At 35.1% G+C, this 23197-nt stretch overlaps 1 protein-coding gene and 1 pseudogene across 8 annotated transcripts in view; one reads left to right on the top strand and one right to left on the bottom strand.

Moving 5' to 3' along the window:
* The window catches only part of MAGI2 (membrane associated guanylate kinase, WW and PDZ domain containing 2), a 1294930-nt gene that overhangs the window by 421193 nt on the left and 850540 nt on the right, over window positions 1-23197 (top strand). The window lies entirely within an intron of this gene.
* Window positions 4763-5437, bottom strand: LOC109454144 (kallikrein-1; annotated as a pseudogene).

Genomic DNA, 23197 nt, shown 5'->3' with positions numbered 1-23197 from the left:
ATCCCACAACATTTGATAAGTTGAATTCTCATTTTTATTTAGTTCAAAATATTTTTAAATTTTCTGAGACTTCTTTGACATATGTGTTATTTAGCAATGTGAGTGTTTAGTATTCAAATATTTGAGAAATTTCCAGCCGTCTTTTGCAATTGATATCTACTTCAATTTTACTGTGGTCTGAGAGGATACTTTGTATGATATCTATTTTGTTGAATTTGTTAAGGGGTGTTTTATAGCCTGCAATTTGATTTATCTTTATGAATATTCCACATGAGTGTGAGAAAAATGTGTATCCCTCTGTTTTTAGATGGAGTATTCTATAAATGTCAATTAGTTCAAATTGATTGATGGTTCTATTTATGTAAAATGTATATTTACAGATTTTCTGCCGGCTTGATTTCTCATTTATTGATAGGGGGCTTAGTAGTCTCCAACTCTAAGAGTGGGTTTCTGGTTTCTCCTTTCAATTCTGTTACCTTTGCCTTATATATTTTGGTACTCTTTTGATTGGGTGCATTCACGTTTAGGATTGTTGTTTTCTTGGAGAATTGTCCCCTGTATCATTATGGAATGCCCTATTTATCCCTGACAATTTTCCTTGCTCTGAAGTCTGCTTTGTATGAAATTAGTATAGCTATTTGAGCTTTCAATAAATGTTAACTAATTATTATTCAATTATAAGTGCTTTCAAGTGATAGACAATGTTCTCATTTATTTTATTTTTAAGATAACACAGTGTATAGGTCACTGTTGGGCACAGATATGCTCAGTAATAAAAGCTTTATGACTAATTAATGGGAATTAGATGTCTGTGAGTAGTGCGTATTATCGTCCTATAAATAGAGGAATGAAATTACATAAATGTTTCTAAATTCCCAGTAAACATATTCTATGTTTTCTAATGTGCTGAAAACAAGTTGATATGTAAGTTTGCAAATTCAGAAATGACTGCTTCAAAGGGAAAAAAGTGATCTTTTTTAAGTAACAGGATTTTTAAGTGTTCCACAATTATTAAGGTAAACAGAACTAAAAATAATGAAGTTTTTCACTTTACTAATTGGGATTGGATTGAATATTTTTCAACAGTGTAGGATCTATGAATGATGTTATGTATCTTTTCATTGTCAAAATAAGTGTAGATCTTTCAGAGTCTAAGGTTCACAAAGTAAGATGTTAGAGCTAAAAAAATCACCCACAATACAAGGAAAATTATTCCAACTGGCCTTTCCCAATCTCATTTTAAATTATCCTCAAACAAAAAGCTTTGTGATTTAAATGCTAGTAGTTCGAGGAGAATGAAAGATTCAGTAGGGTGTTTTCTAGAGCATATGTTGAAGTACCTTCTCACTTGTTCTTAGAATGAAACTGTAACGAATTAAAAGGGAGATTTTTAAAAATATGTGTACAATTCACTTTAAATACAGAAAGAGGTTGATGCTCACATAGCAGTATGGAGCAAGTCAAAGAATTTTATTCTTTGAGGAGGCAGGATGCTTTCCCAATTGGAAGTGGGGTCCTGTTTAGGACTTGATGCTCATCGCATGCGCTAGCTACATTGGCAGTGTGACTGCTGCAAGCCAAATGCAGCAACATGCTTTGAATGCACACCTTAGATATCTAGCAGTAGAGGGAAAAATGGAGCTGATTCACAGAAATGAGGAGTGGCCAGAGGTGACTATCGTAAAGGGGTGAAGTTGATAAATGCCTTGTAATATGTGATTTCAAGCTACAACAGGGAAAGCAGAAAGATATGTGTCCCATTATTCAGGAACTTGAGTAGCCCCTCTTGTTATTCCATTATTTCTGGTACTTTTCTTCAAAGGCCTTATTTGCAGGAAAGAGAAAAGAAAGACAATTTGAATAGAAAGAGAGGAAGAAAAGCTTATCCTATTTAGAAAAGTCACTCCTATCACAGATTTTATGTTCAATGGAACAACTAATAAAAAAATCTCTAACAACAAGTCTCTAGAATCCATCATAGAAAATCTATAACTACTACAATTTAAGATGTAAGCTTAGGCTCCTTGTGCAGAGAACTGGAAATGCTATCCATCTATCTACCTTTCCATCCATCTACTTAATGACATTGTAAAGAGTTTTCTCTGTGATATTTATCATTTTGTTTCAACAGAAATAGACATACAAGTTGTAAGCACAGAGGGAGCAACACCCAATAAAGGCAAAAAGAAATTCAGTAAAACAGTGATTACACCTGGAAGGACACACAGGATTATGTACTGCCTCCCAGAAATTAGAAAGTAAAATTATGAAAAAGCAAATTGTGTGCTTTGAAAATTGAGTAGGAAATGTGCTTCTGTACAGGTTATGTGTTAACACTGTTATAGAATCAAAACACTTCAGGGAATATTGTATACTGGGGAGGCCTTATGACTATCAGAACATCTGGCAACCCCTTGTCAAATTAGAATATAAGGAGGACAATGACCTTTTCAGTATATCAGCTCTTATGCCTGACACTTTAGAGGAAATGTTCAGTATATAAGACAGACTTGTTTAAAAGGAAAACCCAACACACACACACATACACACGGCAAGAACATAGAAACTGTTCTTTACTTCAGTTGATTTTAGAATTAAATATCTTCCAAAATAAGCATGGGCCTATACTCTTGGAAACATTAAATATAATTTTTATGAATTTAACTTATTAGGAAAGGTGACCAAATGCTGTACATTTCTGCTGATTGCTTTAGATATACAAAGCACTGTAGGAAAAAAGCACTAGAAGTGAAATATTTAAATTTTTTTGTATAACAAAATCTACAGATGTATTCAATTACAATTATGTGTACATTTCAAATAACTAAATAATGCTTGGATTATATATATATATTATGTAATGAATATTTTATCTATTTAGTCATCCTTCTATTGAGAGGATAATTACTGTGAAATCTACCTCAATTTTTCGGTCACTGTCTTAAAGTTTTCAGTAATTCAAAGCATTATTTCAATTGCTAAGAAGAATAAACCTGCATGAGTTAATTTATGCTGTGGATACAAAATCTATTATTTCATTCTCACAATTAGAATATACCAGAAAGTGCCATCATTTTATCTAAAAATATATTGACACTTAAGAAACAACGAAACTAAATTCCTTTATTTTATATTTATACTTATATTTATATTTATATAATTTTATTAGTTTCAGGTGTACAAAACAATGTACTAGTCAGACATTTACACCTCTCACAAAGTGATAACCCTTCTCCACCAATCTACTATCTCTTTGACATCGTATATGGCTGTTACAATTCCATTGACTCTATTCCCTATGCTGTACTTTATAATGTGATCTCTAAGCATATTTAAGAAAATTTTGACAAGAATTTAACTAATTTTTCTATGGTAGAGAAGAAAAACGTTCCTGAAAAGATAAGGGTTTGTTGTTGTTTTTTTACTTTTAATTTAGGAAACATATTTTAGCAGATAATAGGAATATAGGAATTCATGTATTTGTTTTTATCAGCCATCAGATATGTTTTACTGATTAACTCTGCTCTTTTTACATGGTCCCGCTTAGACTGCAGATAATATGTATTTAGAAGTTTAGATTTTTAAGTATCGTGTTAGTGCTAAAATATTCAATTATATGTAAGCTGATCATGGTGTAAGCTTGGTTATGAGAAATCTGTGGCCCTTTCATCTATTGTTTCTCAGGTGATACGGGCAAGGCAAACATTTTCAGAACTCAAAAGTGGTACTTAATATTATATGGCTTTGAAAACGCACAATGAATATATTTCTACTTTGTAAGCATCCCAATAGCCATACTAAAGTAGAAATTTTCTGTTTGTAAGTAGAAATAGAAAAGCTAAGATACTCACAAGCCAGTTAACTTTCCACATAGTACTTTCTTCTAAGTATCTTTATTCAGAACGTACTGTATGAGGTGTGACAATTAAGTTCACAAACTTGTTGCAATGATGTTGCTAACATTTTTTTTTTATATCAGAGGGATTATTCATTATGAATTTGTACCAACTGGACAAACAGTTAACCAAGTTGACTATTTGGAAGTGCTGAAAAGGCTATGTGAAAAAGTTGGATGACCTGAACTTTTCACCAACAATTCATAGCTCTTGCATCACGACAATGAACCAGCTCACATGGCACTGTCTGTGAGGGAGTTTTCAGCCAGTAAACAAATAACTGTATTGGAACACCCTCCCTACTTATCTAATCTGGCCCCCAATTACTTCTTTCTTTACCCAAAGATAAAGGAAATATTGAAACGAAGACATTTTAATGGCATTCACAATATCAAGGGTAATATGATGACAGCTCTGATGACCATTCCAGAAAAAGAGTTCCTAAATTGCTTTGAAGGGTGGACTAGGTGCTGGCATCGATGCATAGTTTCCCAAGGGGAGTACTTCAAAGGTGACCATAGTGATATTCAGCAATGAGGTATGTAGCCCTTTTTCTAGGATGAGTTCGCAAACTTAATTGTCCAACCTCATATGTCCTAAGTGCTGTCTCCAAACCCGAAATGCATCAGAGTGTGGAAAAGGATTTCAGAAGCTATGACTGACTGACTTCTGGCCTCCCAGACATTGTTGTGGCATTAGCCTTGACTCCTTTCTTGTAAACCTCCCTTTCCTGTGATCCTGGTTGGCATTTCAGCCATTTGTGATTGTTCTGATACATAGTCACAATCTTTTCTGAATTCAGAAGGTGGAGTTCATTGTTTGTTTGTTTTGTTTTGTTGTTTTGGTTTGTTTTTTGATGCATATTTGGTTTTACTGGGGTCAGGGACAGGGCGGGGGCATTCATGGGTTTGCTGCCATGGTCTCCTTGATCCAGTCCAGGAAGGACAGAAATTTGGTGAAGATGCTGGGTATATTGGGTCAGCCACATGGGGTGTGACCCCAAGATGTGATTCCTTAAAACACACTGTCATAGATCAGCAGGTCCCCTGAGTCACCCACACAGGTGTCCTTGCCACCCTGCAAGTGTCCAGCACACAGCATGACGTCTGTCACCTTCTGGGGGTAGACATTGGCACACACATCATTTGGCAGGAGCTTGAGGTCCACACACTGGAGCTCATCTGGGGACTCAACTGCAAGTGGATCTAGTGCGATGTTGCCACAGCCAGAGGCATTAGCAGGTGCTCCCCAGTTGGGGTTCCTGGGTGGGCAAACCCAGGACCTTCGCAGTATTTGTTATCTGCCAGGTGGAGCAGCATGAGGTAGTAGCTGCAGTCTTCTTCTGGATAGGTGGTGTGGTGCTTCAGGGGGCTCGAGTTGAATTGGGGGTGTGGGAAGCTCTTACTGACCTGGATGAACTGTGCTGTGTCTTCATTTTCAAACAGGTTGTGGTGACCCAGCCAGAGCTGGTAATTACTGGGGAGAGAGAGGGACCAAAGGAATGAGAGAGGAGAGGAAAGGGAGAAGGGGCAGGGCAGCATGGAGGTGGGTCCCAAAGGAGAGAAAGAGAAACAAGGAAAAAACTGAGCACAAAAGGTTTAGAATCACAGAAAAATAAAAACAGTGAGAAAGCAAAAGAATATGACAGTGGGAAAAGCAGATCCAGAGACAAAGAGAAAGGCAGTGAAAAACAGAGAGTGTAAAAGGTTCAGAAAATGAGAAAGGCAGAAGGGAGAACAGAGAGACAGAGGGAGCAGAAAGGAGGCAGGATGAGGAGGAGAAAAGACAGAGATAGTGAGAAACAGACAAATGAAAGAAGCAGGAGTGAAAGAACAGAGCAAGGGAGGCAAGTGAAAAATAGACAAAGTGGAAAAGGGATGGAAAAAGTAAAGAGAGATAATTCATTTTGGGGTTGTTTTTTTTTAACCTTTCTCCTCAGAGAGCCAAATTTATGGAACTACATTAATCTTTTTTTCCTTTGCCTATAGAAGGAAGTTTTACAGCACGCAAGTGGGGAAAAAGTAGTTTCCGTAATCGCTGAGCTATGTTTGGTCTACTCTGGTCAACAATCATATACACATTTATTTCACAGCTAAGTCTGTGAAATAGATTTCAAGTAGGGGGACTCAGGTGACTTCTATTTGAAATATTATGAATGACTGTATGATCCAGACATGTTATGATTGTCATAACAAGAGGTATTTATTGAGCAAAGTAAGTCATTAGCAAGATGCTGACTATCTCAACAAATATTTATAAAATGGGGTGGGATTTTACTTCAGCGTGTTGGAGTAAGGACTAAATGAAATCACATGAGTACTTTGAAATTACATGAGTACATTGCTTAGCAAAGTGTATGTCACACTGTGAACAATCTTTAAGTGGTATATAATAATTGTGTAGGTCAGTCTTCTTACTGAGAGTTAATAATCTACTTGATTATGAAGATATTATAAAACATACAATACCAAATAACATAAGATGAACATCAAATTTAGAGAAAGAGACTATGACCAAATAACTTAGTCAGGAAATGGGTGGAATGTGGGCTGTTTTTGAGGAATGACGCCATAGATCTGAGTCCTGGTATATCACGTCCAAGCTGCACAATTGTGGGTAGGTTATAATATATCCATGCCTCACTTTCCTCATTTTTAAAGAGAGAATACTGATAGTTATCCACAAGAGGAGGATTTATACCTACAAAATACCCAGCACACAGTAACCACTAATTAATATTGGCTATTATTATCATCATTACTATGATTTCTGAAATGTAGTAATTTTTTTTTTTTTTTTTAAGAAGATGGGTAATAATTTCAAATCAACCTTTTTTTTCTAAGTCATCTAACAGGTTAAAAGGGAAGTGTACTGAAAAATGATAGGGTTACTCAGTGAATTTTAAGGGTATTAAGCATAAGATTTTTGCTTTAAATTTCAGAGAAAAGAAGATATAGGGACTAAACATTGCAGAAGCTGAATTTTAAAAAAGAGAGAATAGTATGTCCTTATGAACTCTTTTCTTCCCTGGTTTCTTAAAAGTCACAAATTATAAATACCGTCTATCTCAATGGATTACATCATAATAATTAAAAGACAGAGAGAGGGGAAAACACCTTAACAAGAAGGGTATTGTGAAGTAAGCAGAAAGGGAAAATAAATTAGTTATGTAGTTATTGATTTTATGTACAGTATCTCATAGTTGATGAATAAAATGGCTTTTTGGAATTTAATGTAGTTGATTAAAATAATATAGAAATACACCTTCTAGAAAGATGTATGCATCAAATAATAGCTGGACAATGCTACCCTATAAAGCTCAGATAAATGTAAAAAAGTCTCGCATTTCCATTGTTATAATTATTTCTATCTGCTAAGTACAATATGGACAGATTCAGGTTCCATAGGTCATTGTGTTGGGTAGATGTCAGTAAAGGTGGTAAAGAAATTCTATTGGCACATGGGAAAATCCTTGTTTATTTTTCTCCTTTGATGGATGCTGGAACCTGTAATCTTGGATACTTTGTATAGGACTTGGGCAAGTCATTTTAGTTCTCTAGACCTCAGTTTCTTCATCCATAAAACAAGGGTGAAAAATAGGATTGTCTCTAAAATCTATTCATTGATTCCACAAAGTCCCAGCTGAATTAAAATATCATGACCCGGAGCAGATGATCTCCAGTTAAGCACACCCAAGAGAACATTCAGAAAACAGTTATTTTAGAGTCTCAAGGCTGCTTATATAGCAACAGTCATTTTGGATAACAGCAGAAAACCAATATCATACATGTGTAGTAATATTCAATATCTGAGATTTGATCCCTATCAGTCACAGTTAAAAAGATGTCTCAACTACTCTGAAAGGGATGATTTCTGATATTCTGGTGACTTGAAATAAAGGTGACATGCTGAGTTTGTAGATAAAATAATCTGATTTCTGGAAGGAAAGCTTAAGTAAAAATAAAAATAAAAAAATTTCTAGGCTAACAAAATGTTAAGATATTTATACTTATTTAACCCTCACTTAAAATAACCCATCTTCTTTTCTACATTCTATCATTATTCTTTCTCCTGCCTCACTTAAGAGTAGCAAAGAGAATATAATTCACTACCATCAAGAAATGTGCTCCAACAATCTTCATAAAGTTATTGAATCTTTTTGGAACTTGAAAAAAATTTTTACTTTCCTGACTTTATTTGTAATGAATTAATCTATTGTCTTTATGCCATGTGGGCATAGCCCCATGTGGTTTAATTGTTTTCAATTAATTATATTATACATTGCATCATGTATTACTAAAATGTTATTTATATACACTACATATATTCTAACATTAACTTATTGTATTTGCATTAATAAAAGTATTTATTTTATGCAAATATAGTTAAATAAATTAATACAAAATATACATACAAAATATTTTACATTATGTAGTATATTAATTCCAAAGAGACATAAGCAATTGCTACAGAAAAGTGGCAGCTTAACTGACTTCTTTTGCCACTAGTCTATTGTTTTAATTATTCTAATCATAAAGAGTATCCCAACCTATCTTATTCTTCTCCTTGATTAGCAGAAACACGCTGTTGCCTCTTATCAAAGGATAGGATGAATAGTTGGGAGAGCAAATGAAATTGTGGTGTAAAACTAGGATGTTAAAAAGATAGTGATAATGATCTTTTGTTATAGAATAGAAAGTAAAGTCATCATAACTTCTAAGAAAACTGGTTTTATTTCTGCTTCCAAATCTGTAGCTTCTACTTGTATATCTTCCTTGTATTTCTTGAGCCCCATGACACCAAAAATGGTTAAAAAGACATTAACAATCAGCCCAGACATCTTCACATGCTGTCGTGCCTGAGTATATCATTGCATCATCTATAGGAAGCAGTTTAGCCATATATCCTCTTGGACATAGTGCTTCCATTTCTGAAAAACTGTCTCAATGTAAATGATGCTAACTATGAAAAAGGCTATTTTTATGAATTTTTTCATTGTACCACAGAAGAGCAAGCAACTTAATTTATTCAGCAAGACACTCAACCATGACAAAGCAGATTGATAAAATAAAACACAACATTAAAATCATGGTATGAGGTGACATAGTTATATAAAAAGTGAAAATCACATAAATAAAAGCATGATATAAAATTATATGTGCTGTATAATTAAAACTGTTTAAAAGGCTGATGGAAAAAATATAATAAAAATATCTCTAAAATTCAAACTTTAATGTTAAGATAATGGGGTATGTATTTAAATATTTTTCCTATTTGCCAAAATAGAAGTAGGCAATATATTATCTAATTATAGTACAGAAAAAGTTAATGAAAAGAAAAAAAAGAGCCTAGATGCTCCAATTCTAGATGTATTAGAAACAATTTAGGAAATCTAGACCAAATAACTTACAGCATTAGCTATGAGTTCTGTTAATTTTAAAATTCATAATATTTTAGAGGCTTATACATATTTTGTTAAATAGAGATAAATTTGCTAACTCGTTTGAGCCATTGAACTAATTCAAAATAAAATTTTATGATCATGAGACTTTGAAATCATATAACCAATGGTTTTCAAACTGTTATTAGAAATGGACTTTCCCCCTAAATAAACATGTGAAATACCAGTAGTTATAACGCAAACAAACAAAAGTCAACACTTTGAGGCTAAACATCCTCTCCCCCAACTTCTCCAGTGACTCATAAACTCTGAATTATGGAACCCATAATGAATTCTGTGGAATACAGTGCAATAAACAAAACTCAAAAACCTGACTTAGGAAGTCATGATAATTTTAATATTAGGGACAGATCCAGGACTAGAAACTAGGCCTCCAAAGTTCTAATCCATTGTTCTTTCATCTATGTATCTATCTCTTTATCAAGTGTATACTTTTCAAAAAAATGTGGGGGAATGATTTAAACATAGAGCATCTTGCATCAAGCCAGGCTTTTCAAGGGTTATTTTAACTTGTTTACCTGAAAACAGTAAAGCAACTTTGGCTCAAGTATGGAAATTGGTTTCTAGTTTGTTACTTCAAATGCCAGGTTCTCCTTTTGATATATTCCCCACTAGGCCTGTGCCACTTCCAGCAATCCCAGTTAGCACTGCTAGAACTTAGAATCACCTGATGGTCAGATAATTTAAAAAAAAAGAAAAAAGAAAAATCTGAAAGAAAAAATGGTACTCAATATTGTTTCTGTTTCAGATATTTGTTTTTATTGAAATCTTTTTAAGGACATTTATTTTAGCACATTAAGACAAAAGGCTAAGTACCCAAAGATAATATCATTCTTTTCAAATTAAAATGTCAGAAAGGTTCATAATGAAAGTATTTTCAAAGGAAGTGCTTTTTGTATATTAAGCTGTTGGAGGGAAATTAGATCGAAGGTCTACAAACTTTTTTAATGAGCACAGTAGTAAATATTTTAGGCTTGTGGGTTAAAATATTTATCTGTCCACAGCTACTCAATTCTCTCAGTTCTGATGATGCAGGGAAAAAGCAGCCTTGGTAATGTAAACGAATAATATGAATGTATTCCAACAAACCTTTATTTTAAAAAATATATGGACAACCAACCCGTAGTTCATAGACTGCTGACCCCTGAGTTAGATGACAGTAAGTAAACTTCTAAAGTTTGAGTGAGCAGGTGAAGACACATTCCATGAAGGAATATATTTAAGCTTATAAGCAAATGATAATAAAGGAATTAAAGTTTTCTTGAAACTAAAGACTTAAAAAAACCTTCTTTCCCTTCATATGGATCTTGTACAAGTAAATTATTTTTTCTCTTTCTCATAAAATATATAATTAGTGTTTGAGGGTTATGACAAGATATTTAACTTAAACGAGAGTTTAATCATGGCAATAAAAAAGGGAGAGAGTTTAATTATTTGATAATTAGAACAAAGATCAAGTATCCATGGTTCCTCACTTATATATATATATATTTTTTTTTTTCTCTGCAAGGTAACAATTTTCAAGCCATATATATTTGCCACTTAGTTAAATGAGTTGAATAATGACTACTGCTTCCCTGATCAGGTTTTATTAATCAATGCCAGTAAATTAGCCAGAAACTAGTAGATGAAGGAAACTATTACATTCATAGAACTTTTTTAACAACTTTACAAATTTCAGTAGAGTTATTTTATTTTTGAAAGTAACTTATGTTTTTCGGAGCATCACAACATAGCATGTATCTTTGTGAAAGAGAGAGAGAGAGAAAGAACGGGGGAGAAAGAGAGAGAGAGAAAGAGAATAGGCCTTGCCTAGTTTGCCTGCCTTAATTATTCATAAATGAGCAGGTGTTAGAAATGGTTATAGCATCTCCCTATGATAATCTGCCCCTTTCAACTATATCTAAGTAAAACAAAACAAAAGTCATGTAATATAGATTAAGCAAAAAAATCAGACTTTTCCATTTGAGGCAAGGTTTCAACTAAGAATGATAGAAATGACTTAGATCTGGACCTCCGAAAATCAAGTTTCCTGCTAGTAGGTTGTATTTTAAATTTGATTGTTTCTAATAACCCTCTATCATTTATTAAAAATTCTTGTTGCTAGTTAAGAGTTTTGATTAGTTCAAAGGTTTGTTTCCAGATAGAAAACTGGAAGTGGGATGAGAAAGAGATTATTTTTTTAATGAAAGTATTTAGAAAACAGAATTGGGCCTGGTAACTGACAGGAAGCTTAGCTCTAAAAAACAAACTAGCAGATACTGTTTGTTTTAAAAGGCACAGAACGTAGGCTACTGTGTGCTGCCATGAGTGGCCGGGGACCAGCATGAGTGGCTGGCAGCTGGTGAGATCTGCCGTGAGCTACTGTGAGTGGCCGACTGACAACTGGCGACCGACTGGGGAGCGCAAGGCTCATAACACCAGCATGGGCCAGGGAGCTGTGTCCTACACAACTAGACTGAGAAACAACAGTTCGAACCAGAGTGGGGAGGCAGAAAAGACGGGGGCGGGGGGTGGGGGGGAGGCACAGAAGTCACTTACTCATGTTGCCTTTGCAAAGTGAACAAAATCAGCTATCAGCTGACATTTTAGTATGGGAGTCAGTTATAATGAGGATCAGTTAGAATGGCAGTCTCCCAGTGTGTAGCTCCAAGTAAACTGCTTAGAGATGCAAATTAAAATTTTCCTCTCTGTCACTGGATAGTCCAGATATCACTGGTTACCTGTCAACTGTGTATTTACAGTGACTAGTTTAGGGCACATAATCCAATCAGAACCAATTCCATATAAGGAAATTTTTTTTTTCCTTCTGGGATACAGAAAAGTTGTGCCTCTCTTCTACGAAAAGAAAGCATTTCCTTTGATGATTTCAGAATGTGAGGCTCAAATCAATGAGAGGAAAGCCTAGAGGGGCCAAGAATGGCAGGGATAAGAAGGCTGCCATTTTTAAGCCTGAGGATGACATTTCCAATATGTAACAGAGAGAATGTGGGAAACCATGTCATTGGTGATATCCTGTGAGCAACTGTGCATATTTCACTAAAGCTAAGCCCTGCCTTTCATTTGCAGCATGAAGATCCCTAATAAGTCCACAAAAATAAGCTCACAAAATTACCTCTTTTTTGAAGTTTAAATTAAACAAGTTCCAAGAGCTAAGGCCTGAAATAAATGCCAAGGATGCCTCAGAAGAGCTGCAACACATAGGGAAATGGGGCAGTAGGGACTTAGAACTGGTATTTTGTCCTGGTGCCCTTCCTGGAGTTGCTTTTACTTTGGAGAGCTTTGAAAAGGATACAGGTCTTATTGGATCATTCCAGGTCTTCACTCCCCAAAGCAAAATCAAGGCTTAAGTTAAAAATAAAGGCTAATGAGGATTACATATCCCTAAAATACTTAGATTGCTTGTTCAATCAGAGAAAAGTGGAAAGAGCACACACCTTGTGATCCGGTAGCCCTGGGTTCAAATTCTGCCTCCAACACTCACTACGCATAATTCTGAAATCTTGTGTAAGAGCTACCTTACTTCTCTCTTGGGCTTACCCTCTCATATGTTAAATAGTGATGATAATACTTACCATGCAGGAATTGTGATAGGAATAAGTGATAGCAACATTTAAGTAAAGTACTTAGTACAGGATCTAACAAAACCCAAGCTTTGTTGCCAATATTAACATTGTTTTATTTCTGTTTTACATTTTCCTGTATATGATTTCTGTAAATTGTGTGTCCCATGACCACTAGAGAAAGAATCTGATAACATTCATTCTTTACTGAGTAGAAGATGTTCATGATTATTGTACTCTAGCAGCAGATTTGGGGAGAGGTAAATACAGTCCTGCTGGCTTTCTTCAATTCCCATCCTAGCCTACACTGATGTAAAATGGTGTCATTGGTTTTTTATGAATAAACAATTAGCTATTCTAAAGTATATCCCATATATTTAATGAACAGAGATAGTAAACAAATATTATGTGACTTTTTTACAGATAGGTTCCAATGCATGTTAGTAAATGTGCCTGTGCTGCTATCCCTCCTCCACCTTTCCTGAACCTGTGCCAAACTTTTCTAAACCATCACTTTTCTGTCTCCTTTGAGTGAGCGTCTAAACTACTCAGAACATGGTACTTTAGGGTGCTACATAGTTGCAATAGATCAGTGTTGGAGGTGGTGTTAATATCTACTTACGATCCTTGTTCTTAGGTATTTCCCTCTGTTCATCACATCAGTAAATATTTATTATTTTTGATACCATACATATTTTCTATATAGGCCACATTGCATATTGAAATTAGACACACTAAATTAAAACAATAAATTGCATAGAAAGAGGGTGCCAAAAAATGTATACACATTTTAAGAAAGGAAACACTGTATTAAAATTGTAATAATATATATACCAATAACAAAAGATGAATACAAGTCACATTTGACCTCTGCAATTATAACCGGTGCTCAGATTGGTTACCAGCAGCATCCAGACACTTCTGATTACAAAGAACTACTGCTTGAGCGATGTTGATACATAGATAACATCCTTTAAAATGTGTATACATTTTTTTGGCATCCCCGGGATATATTTATGTCATGTAGGTATTGAAATTACACAACAATTTATCAGAACCAGAAACCTTAGAATGGCTCATATCTATATTTCCTGATGCCCATTATATGTGATTAACTCTAAAAGCAATTTCATACAGCCTTCTAGAACAATTCAGTAAATAGCCATAACAACTGACAGGGTCAACAATCCAGACCTGAAAAGTCAGAGTGAGTTCAGAGATTGAAAAGTCATCAACCACACAGTGACATAATATCAGGTGCTGCTAATGTGGTAATGACACATACAACAGTGATTTCCTAAGCAAATATTTATAATTCAGATAGCTGCCATTGTGAAAGGGATGTTATTATATGTTGCTTCAGTGATGTATGTCATGGATTAATGTGATTAATCTCTAACCATTCATTGACAGGTAGTATCTCATTGGCTTTGCCTCAGATGATAATGGTCCATGAAGCTATTATCGTTTCAGAAGGAGGAAAAATTGCAATGATGCATTTCACATTTCTATGTAACTTTTTTGGATTTATTATCATACTTTAAAAATATCCTTTGTCTTCTAAAATAAATGATAGTGTACATTTGGCAGCCCACCACAATCCCTAATGCTTGAAGAATACCGTTTTGAAGGAGTATGATCCAGAAGCACCTATCTATAAGCCAAACGTATCATGCACTGGAGTCGGTTTAGTCTTCACGACCAGTGGGGTGAAGTTGGGTTTCCTGAGAGGTTCTCTTATCTTTCAATATACTTTATGTAGCCAAAATTTTGGATGTATGAAGGATATGAAAGCAATACTATCAATTAAAAAATTACGAGGATATTCCAAAGAGGATTCCAGGAAGTTCTACATGAACACATTGAAGAGGTCTTACAAACAAACTCTGGGCTGAGTTGCAGAGCCAGGGTAGGTTTATTGATTAGCATGAAGCTCAGATGTACCCCATTGTCTATTAGAGGCATCCAACTTGTGATGAAGGATTTTCCTGGACAAAATAGAAGTAAACGTCCTCACTAAATATGGAAAAGTGTATGTTTTTGTAAATGCTATCTTCAGAACTATTTCCATCTTTTGTTTATAATTATCATTAACTCTACATCATGCATAGATTTAGATTCCAGTGAATTCCAGTGGATGCTTTGGACTGGACTCCTAAGTAATCCAGTTGCTCGGATACCAGTTCTGGTACCCCAGGGCCTACAAGTGGCCTCACCCCATTTATTGACTAATGAATGGAGAAACACTTCCTCTTGTGCCCTATCTGACACACATGAGTGGAGCATCCCCATGGGCAGATGCACATGGTCACACAAGTCCTGGTCAGCTAGCTGTAATTACCCATACATTTAATATTGTACTTAAGAAAATTATCATAACACTATTGAAATCTGGTATAATATGAAAAAGGAATTATTTACAATGTCCCTTGCCTTATGATTTGCAGGAAATTACTCGTGACACTGCAATTGGACAGTAAGATGTTGTGTGTCCCTGAGGTTGAGAACTGTAGCAAGAACCGTAACACATGTCTGGGGAGTCTTGGAAAGAGGCTACAGCATCAATGTGGCACACAGTTCTCTGCCAGACTCAAGACCTGTGTCCCCTAACTCAATATAGAGGAGCAGTCCCACCATTGAAGCATTCTACCATGCCTCCACCATGATTGCGGCATGGCAGCCTGCTAGTACACTTTATTTCTGGCACAGATAGAGGGGCAGATTGGCTGCTAACAGGACCCTCAAATGCTGCTGAAAAGTGCTTTGAGTAGGAAGAGCAAAGGAAAGGCATAGGAGAGCAGGGCTTCAAAAAAGAGAACATCCCTGTGAACTGCTAGCAAAAAAGCAGCAGCCCATATTCCCGTGCCAGGTAAGCATGGCAACAGATTTAATTGGATGGCTTAGTTGGAGCAAAGGTACTAAAAAGAACAGGGGTTTTAGAGGTATTGCCTTAATCAAAGACACACAAGTGAAAACTACAGCTAAAGTACTAGTTTTTTCAGGGAGTGTGTGTGAGACTTTCGATAATACTTTTGAGTCTCACACAGAGATAAAGAGGAAGCATCAGCAGTAGAGTGATATTTGAAAACAGAGAGCATGGACGTAACTAGAGATACCAACACACTAGTTAGAAGTACCAGCTCTGGAACCAGGCTGAGTGTTTGAATTCAGAAGCTGCCATTTGTTGGCTGTGTGATCTTGAGTTAGTTAACTTCTCTATGCTTCAGTTCCCTCTTCTGTAAACAGGGGATAATAATTGAAGTTACTTTATATGTTGCTCATGAGGATTAAGTGAGTTTATGGAAAGCATTTCAAACAGTTCTTGGCCTATCATTGTTTTACAGGGCTAAGCTCTTAGTATTTTAAGGGGATGGGATTATTATAAACATCATTTTATGTGTGTACTTAAATTCAGCCAAATTTATCAGGTTGAGTTATGATTTTCGCATTAGGAATATATCTGTAATTGAGACAAATTACATCAGAGATTAAGAAGCTCAACTCAAACCTAAAATATTTTACAAAATATATGTGGAGTAAAATATGCTCCTTTTTTAAAGTTAGGGTTCCTAAAGTCTTTACCTTAATAACATTCAGCAAAACAGGATATTAGTTAAGGAGGGAGAAAACACCCAGCTGTCAAAAGCAATACAATTTATTTATTTTTCCCATGTCTTCATATTGACAGCATTTTGTTGTTTGTTTTATTCTTAAAAGAGTGCCATCCAACCCCCTGTTAGCTACTGCCTTGGTGTAATACCAAGGCAGTAATAATTGTCATTGAATTAAAGAAATGGTCAGTTTCTTCTGAACTTAGAAAATAGAAGTAAAGATAATATGCAAAGGATTTTTGTGATTTTCTCCAATAACACTGTTCTCCAGACAAGATTTACCTTTCTAACCCAGTTACTCCCTCCGACAATGGACCTTTTAGCATCAATAGTATGAAATACGCAGATATTATAATGTTGTTTAGGGAATCAAGGAGCACTGATGGGACACACATTCAGGAGGGAGAATTGGGGAAAGGGAGATTTCTTTACATAAAAACCACATTTACTACAATGTAATGCAAATATGGTAAAATGCAGTTATCCCTCAGTATCTGTGGGGGATTAGTTCCAGGACCCCCCACAGATGCCAAAACCCTCCTATGCTCAAGTTCTCTATATAAAACAGCATAGTATTTGGTACAACCTATGTTGCACATTGTATGCTATTGTGTACATTCTCCCATATACTTTAAATCATCTCTAGTTACTTATAATACCTGATACAATGCAAGTGCTATATAAATAGTTGTCATACTGTATTAGTTAGGGAGGAATGACAAGAAAATAAGTCTGTACATGTTCAGAACAGATGCAGCCATCAATCTTAGGCCTAACTACATAGTACATGTCATAGTACATAGTACAGAGCAACAATGTAACATTTTTTTCAAATATTTTCTATCCACAGTTCCTTGAATCTGGGAACCCAAGGATACAGAGTGCCAGCTGTACAATTATATAAATTATTGTTTAAACATATATACCTATGGGGAAAGACTTGGAAAAAAAATATTAATCCACATGGTTGCAGGCGTCACAAAAGTGGTGTTACTTTCTCCGGGAACTTTTCCTTGAGCTCAAGAGTGAGGTCAATGCCCATCCTATACTGACCGCTAGTACGGCCATTGCTCTCCAGAGTTCATTTATTCATCAACTGTCCAGCTTCACCACTAGGATTTTGTTTGCCTCTTTTTTTAACCCACAGGAGTTAGCAGAGTGCCCTGCACATAGTAGGCAGTCAATAAATATTGAAAAAAATAAAGGAGGAATCTCTGGGTAATAGGAAATCAGTTTCCAAATATTCTAACGTGAGAATATATGGTTTTTATAATGAAAACTAATTGAGTTAATACAATTTAGTAAAAATAATTTTGAAGTGTAGAACCTCAAAAAATAATTATTGATCCAAGAAAAGGAAACAGAAAAGAAAAAAGATAAACAGTAATTTGGGCCAAGTATCAAGATATATACCACCCATGTGTTTGGGGCACTTTGAACAATGAAATATAGGTGTTTTTCATAATAGAATTAGTTTTATTTGTTTGTATTAAGACAATTCACCTTCATCCATTAATTATTCTTTTTTTGTAATATGTGGCATTATTTAATATGTCAGTAACTCATAAGCATAAACTGAGGGTTTGTTTGAGTGAGTGTAGGTTATGACATTACATATATGTATACCTCATTATAAGATTTTGTTTTACTACAAAATAAAATTTGGAGTGAAGGAAAAATAATTGTAAACTTTTTCTAGATTATTAAAATACTATAGGTTCTTATTAAGTGGTCTTTATTGGGAGTTTTTACATTGAATTTATATTGCTGTTTAAAGTTCTCCTTTGATAATAAGACAAAAAAATGGCTCAGTTCATTTTTTCCTTTCAAACACAGGTTAGTATACATCAGCACTAACAGCACTTCTTTTTGGAGACTCATTCTCCTGTTACAATATTCTTTTCATTATTAAATGAAACACCTCATATCACTGCCATTACCTTGGCCATATATAGTGGATTGTATTGTGTAAAGTTCTTAAAAGGCATATCTATAATAATCAGCTTTCCTTTTTATTTTGACTCATGCTTTGTATTGAAGTATAAGGGAAATCTATGAGAATAAAATCATTATATGCTTCAAAAGTTACTTCTTTCCTCCAAGAATCATCACAACTACTTTTCTGTCTAATCTGTTATTATACAGTGAAACACGTCAATAACATTTTGGGGGGAACTATGGTTTTTAAATGCTATACATGGCAATATTACTCTATAGGTCTTTAGCCAGAGCTTTAAAAATGAACATTAAGTGCAGGTCAGGCTAAATTGGGGGAGGGGCATTATAAAGCAGTCGCCCCGTATTGCAGATTCACACTATTGTCAGGAAAAACATCTGGTTGTACATTGTCATCTGGAGACTAATGTATTAATTGGTACAAGCAGTAAGATTCAGTTAGTGTATGCTTTCCCTTGTTTACTGCACCATGCCATGACCTCTTTACCTATGACAATTTGTCCAGTGGAACTCCTTTGGAGTTCCTAATAGAGTCACAGACAGGAATATTATCCAATTTTCTTATCTTTTAAGAAATATATAACGAGGTCTGACAACTAAGTTCACAATCTCATCCTAGAAAAAGTGCTACATACCTCATTGTTGAATATCACTGTGGTCACCTTTGAAGTACTCCCCTTGGGAAGCTATACACTGATGCCAGCACCTAGTCCACCCTTCAAAGCAATTTTGGAATTCTTTCTGGAATGGGTATCAGAGCTGTCATCGTATTACCCCTGATGTCCTGAATGTCATCAAAATGTCTTCTTTCAATATTTCCTTTGCCCTCAGGTAAAGAAAGAAGTCATTGGGGGCTAGATCAGGTGAGTAGGGAGGGTGTTCCAATACAGTTATTTGTTTACTGGCTAAAAACTCCCTCATAGACAGTGCTGTGTGAGCTGGTGCATTGTCGTGATGCAAGAGCCATGAATTGTTGACAGAAATCCAAGTCGTCTAACTTTTTCCCACAGCCTTTTTAGCACTTCCAGTCTACTTGGTTAACTCTTTGTTCAATTAGTACAAATTCATAATGAATAATCCCTCTGTTATCAAAACAGGTTAGCAACATTATTGCCACAAGATCTCGAACTTAATTGTCAGACTTTGTATGCAAGGTGGGAGAGACAAACAAAAGATATACAGAAAGATGCCAAATGAATAGGCACTTGGTGTTGAAAGCGGTTTTCCATAAGAGGTAAGTGGGTTGACAGTGCTCTTCTGGGCTTATAGTATCTGAACACTTGAGGAAAGACTGAATGTTAAGTGAGGAGGTATATTATCCTGGATCTCCTGTCCTTAATGGGATACATTTTAGAATGACAAAGGAGAACTTTAAACAGAAATGTAAATTCAATGTAAAAACTCTTATGTCAATGAATGATGCATAGTTTGTCTAATGATTTGTTAACTACAGGAAGGAATAACCTACTGATATTTCAAATGGAAATTTTAAGTATAGCATAGCACCTCAAGGCTACAAGTCATTCTCAAATAGTTAGGCCATCATTCCTTTTTTCACTTAAACACTTCCATGATTGTGTTTAAAGAACAGGATGAAAAATGTGGCAAGTTAGAAATAGCCCAATTTCATTTGGTTTCTGGAACATCATCTTTGTGTAGTGAACATTGATTGCAAAATCAGCTTTAAAGAAAATTAAAACGAACAGTGATTTCAGCCCTAGGAAACTGTCTGCAGAACTTTTATTTTTAAAACAGAATCAATATCTTACACCATTAATGATACTAAGCAAAGACAGAGGAGAAAATCCGTGTTGTTGCAAAGATTGATTTTTTTTTCCCTTTATGTACTTTCATATTGATCTAAGAATTCACAACTTAAACTGCTGGGATTATAATTTAAATATTACTAAATAAATAATTTGAAGGGAAATGTCATAATGTTGTAAGTTGTTTTCCTCTTCATTATTTTATTTGTTTGTTTGTTTGTTTGTTTGTTTTAAGGAGGGCGCAGTTCACAGTGCCCCACGTGGGGATCGAACTGGCAACCTTGGTGCTATTAGTACCACACTAACCAACTGAGCTAACAAGCCACCCCTCATTGTTTTATTTTTATACATTCTGAAACCACTCAGCTGTGTTTCATACATACACACACATACAAACACATGAAGCCACACACAGAAACTTTATTTTCATCCTTATTGCAAAAACTACTCATTTTGGAGTGACACTTGATTTACACTTTGAAATAAAAAGGAAGTCAAGTAAAGTTATCACCTTTGTGGGTAAATTTTCACTACTCTTTGGGGCCGTTGGTGCACGTTCCCACATGTACGTTTAGAGAGGTAGCAGATGCCAGATGAAGATATCAGGAAGAAAATTGTTTTGGTGATAGCTCAGATTGGTGGCAAGTGAGGATGTTTTAGGTTAGAAGAAAAGTACAGGAAGCATGTTAAGAGTGTTGATACTAGGAAGGAGAAAGTTTCAGATAATACCTGTCAGCCTACTCCAGATGTTCATCAAACTGGAGAAATTACAAAAGCAGCAGTGAGCATCCCGGCTCACAGATGGCTTCTTCTGCTTATAGTACTTGCTGATTAACTATTTTGAACAAATATTTTACTTTAATATGTCCAATCAATAGACATTCCAAAAATGTGTTTGCCAAATATTTTAATGGGCTATTCCAAAACAGTTAAGAGATTCTTGCTGCTCACACCTGTGTGATTTAATTTCTTGCATGACACCTTACTGTTTAATTTGTTGCATGACATCTTAGTATACACATTTGGAAGTAAAGTAGAATTTTAAAATATCAAACTTACACACTGCACAAGGCATCTTTGCATTAAAATAGCATTAGCTTTCAGGCCCACTTTAATGTCTGCATATGGGAACCAGATGAATTTTCTACATAGCTGAAGGATTTCCCAAAGGCAAATTCTTGAATCTTTTCTTCATGATTACATACAAACCATAACTAAATAACAAGTGAGTATCACCAGGTGTGAAATATTTGTTTCAATTGCCTGGGCAAATGTTTATGAAAAGAAAATAAGTACACTTGTTTTTTTGAAAACTGAATGAAGCAGTTATTTGCAGTACAGTTAGAAGAAGGCTTTGTCTGAGTGAAATGAATGAATGAATGAGTGAATGAGAACAGCTGTTCATACTGTAAAGACAATATAGACACAGCCAAAGAGTTAGCAAGAAAAGCACTGCTTGACAGGGATTTGTTCCAGAATTTCTAGAGATGTCAGACTGGAAATCTGAACTTTTAACCAGCTCCCACGTATTTTTTATGCCCTTTAACGTTTCAGAACTGAAGGAGCATACAGTATATTACAATATAGTCAAAAGGGAGAGAAATATAGAAGAGTACTTTAGAGCCAGGAAATAGAAATGCCCAGCTGAGAGGTTTAGGCTTTATTCAGTAAGGAATGGAGAGCCATTGAATACTTTTAGCAGGAAAAAGACACAATTGAAAAGATACTTTGGGAGAGTTAATGTGAAATGTTAGGGTGTTAGAACAGAAGAAAGAGTATGGCAAAAGATGAGATTGTAAGGTCCCAAACCAGGGTTGGGGCTGTGATAACAGACAAGAAGTGATAGATTAAAATGTACTTCAGAAGAATTCACTATTGATTTCCTGGATATAAGAAATCACAAGGTGGAAGAGGTCAGAGGTGATCATGAAGTTTGGAGTCTGCCTGATTAATGTCATAAAAGAAAGAGCCAAATCAGAAGGAAAGTTGTTGGTTGGGTGAAGTAATGAGGCCAAGATTAAGTTTCACTGTATACATCTTTTGTTTTTTCCTAGGAAGGTAGTTTTCTGTATTTGAATCTTCAGCTAGTAATACATGCTAAAGACCAATATACCCCGCAAATACCGTGTTTCCCTGAAAATAAGACCTAGCTGGACCATCAGCTCTAATGCATCATTTGGAGCAAAAATTAATATAAGACCCAGTCTTATATTATATTACTATAATATTATATTATATTATAAGACCGGGTCTTATAGTAAAATAAGACCGGATCTTACATTAATTTTTGTTCCAAAAGACGCATTTGAGATGATTGTCTGGCTAGGTCTTATTTTCAGGGAAACACAGTATATTGAGTTCATACATCTTTGCTAAAGGGGATATTTTTTAGACAATATACTCCTTATATAGTCACATGCAAATAATTTATTTCACCGTGACTTGGCGTATTATTACTCAATAAATCAACTAATAAGGAGTATAAGCTTTATTAGCCTTTTTTTTATCCCATTCCCCTATTTCTGCGACGACCACCCCCTACCTCTGGCAAACACTAATCTGTTCTCTCTATGAGATTATTATTTTTTTGTAGTTGTTCTGTTTTTTAGATTCTACATATAAGAGAGATCATATGGATTTGTTGTTCTCTTTCTTCTTTATTTCACTTAACATGATGACCTTGAGGTCCATCCATGTTGTCGCAAATGGCAAGATTTCATTATCTTTTATATTTGAATAATATTCTATGTGTGTGTGTGTATCACATTTTTATTCACCCATCAATGGACATTCAGGTTGTTGTACATCTTGAGTTTAAAGCAAGTTCATAGAATTAAAAGTACACAACAGAGTTCAAAGCTAACAGCACAATTGGGAAGACAATGACTGAATGGTAAGCTCCTTATGTCAAGATTAAAGGGCAATATTGGCTTTTGACTGTCAC

Source organism: Rhinolophus sinicus, linkage group LG09 (assembly GCF_036562045.2).
Source record: "Rhinolophus sinicus isolate RSC01 linkage group LG09, ASM3656204v1, whole genome shotgun sequence".
NCBI lineage: Eukaryota > Metazoa > Chordata > Mammalia > Chiroptera > Rhinolophidae > Rhinolophus > Rhinolophus sinicus.
This window is presented reverse-complemented; position numbering and strand designations above follow the sequence as displayed.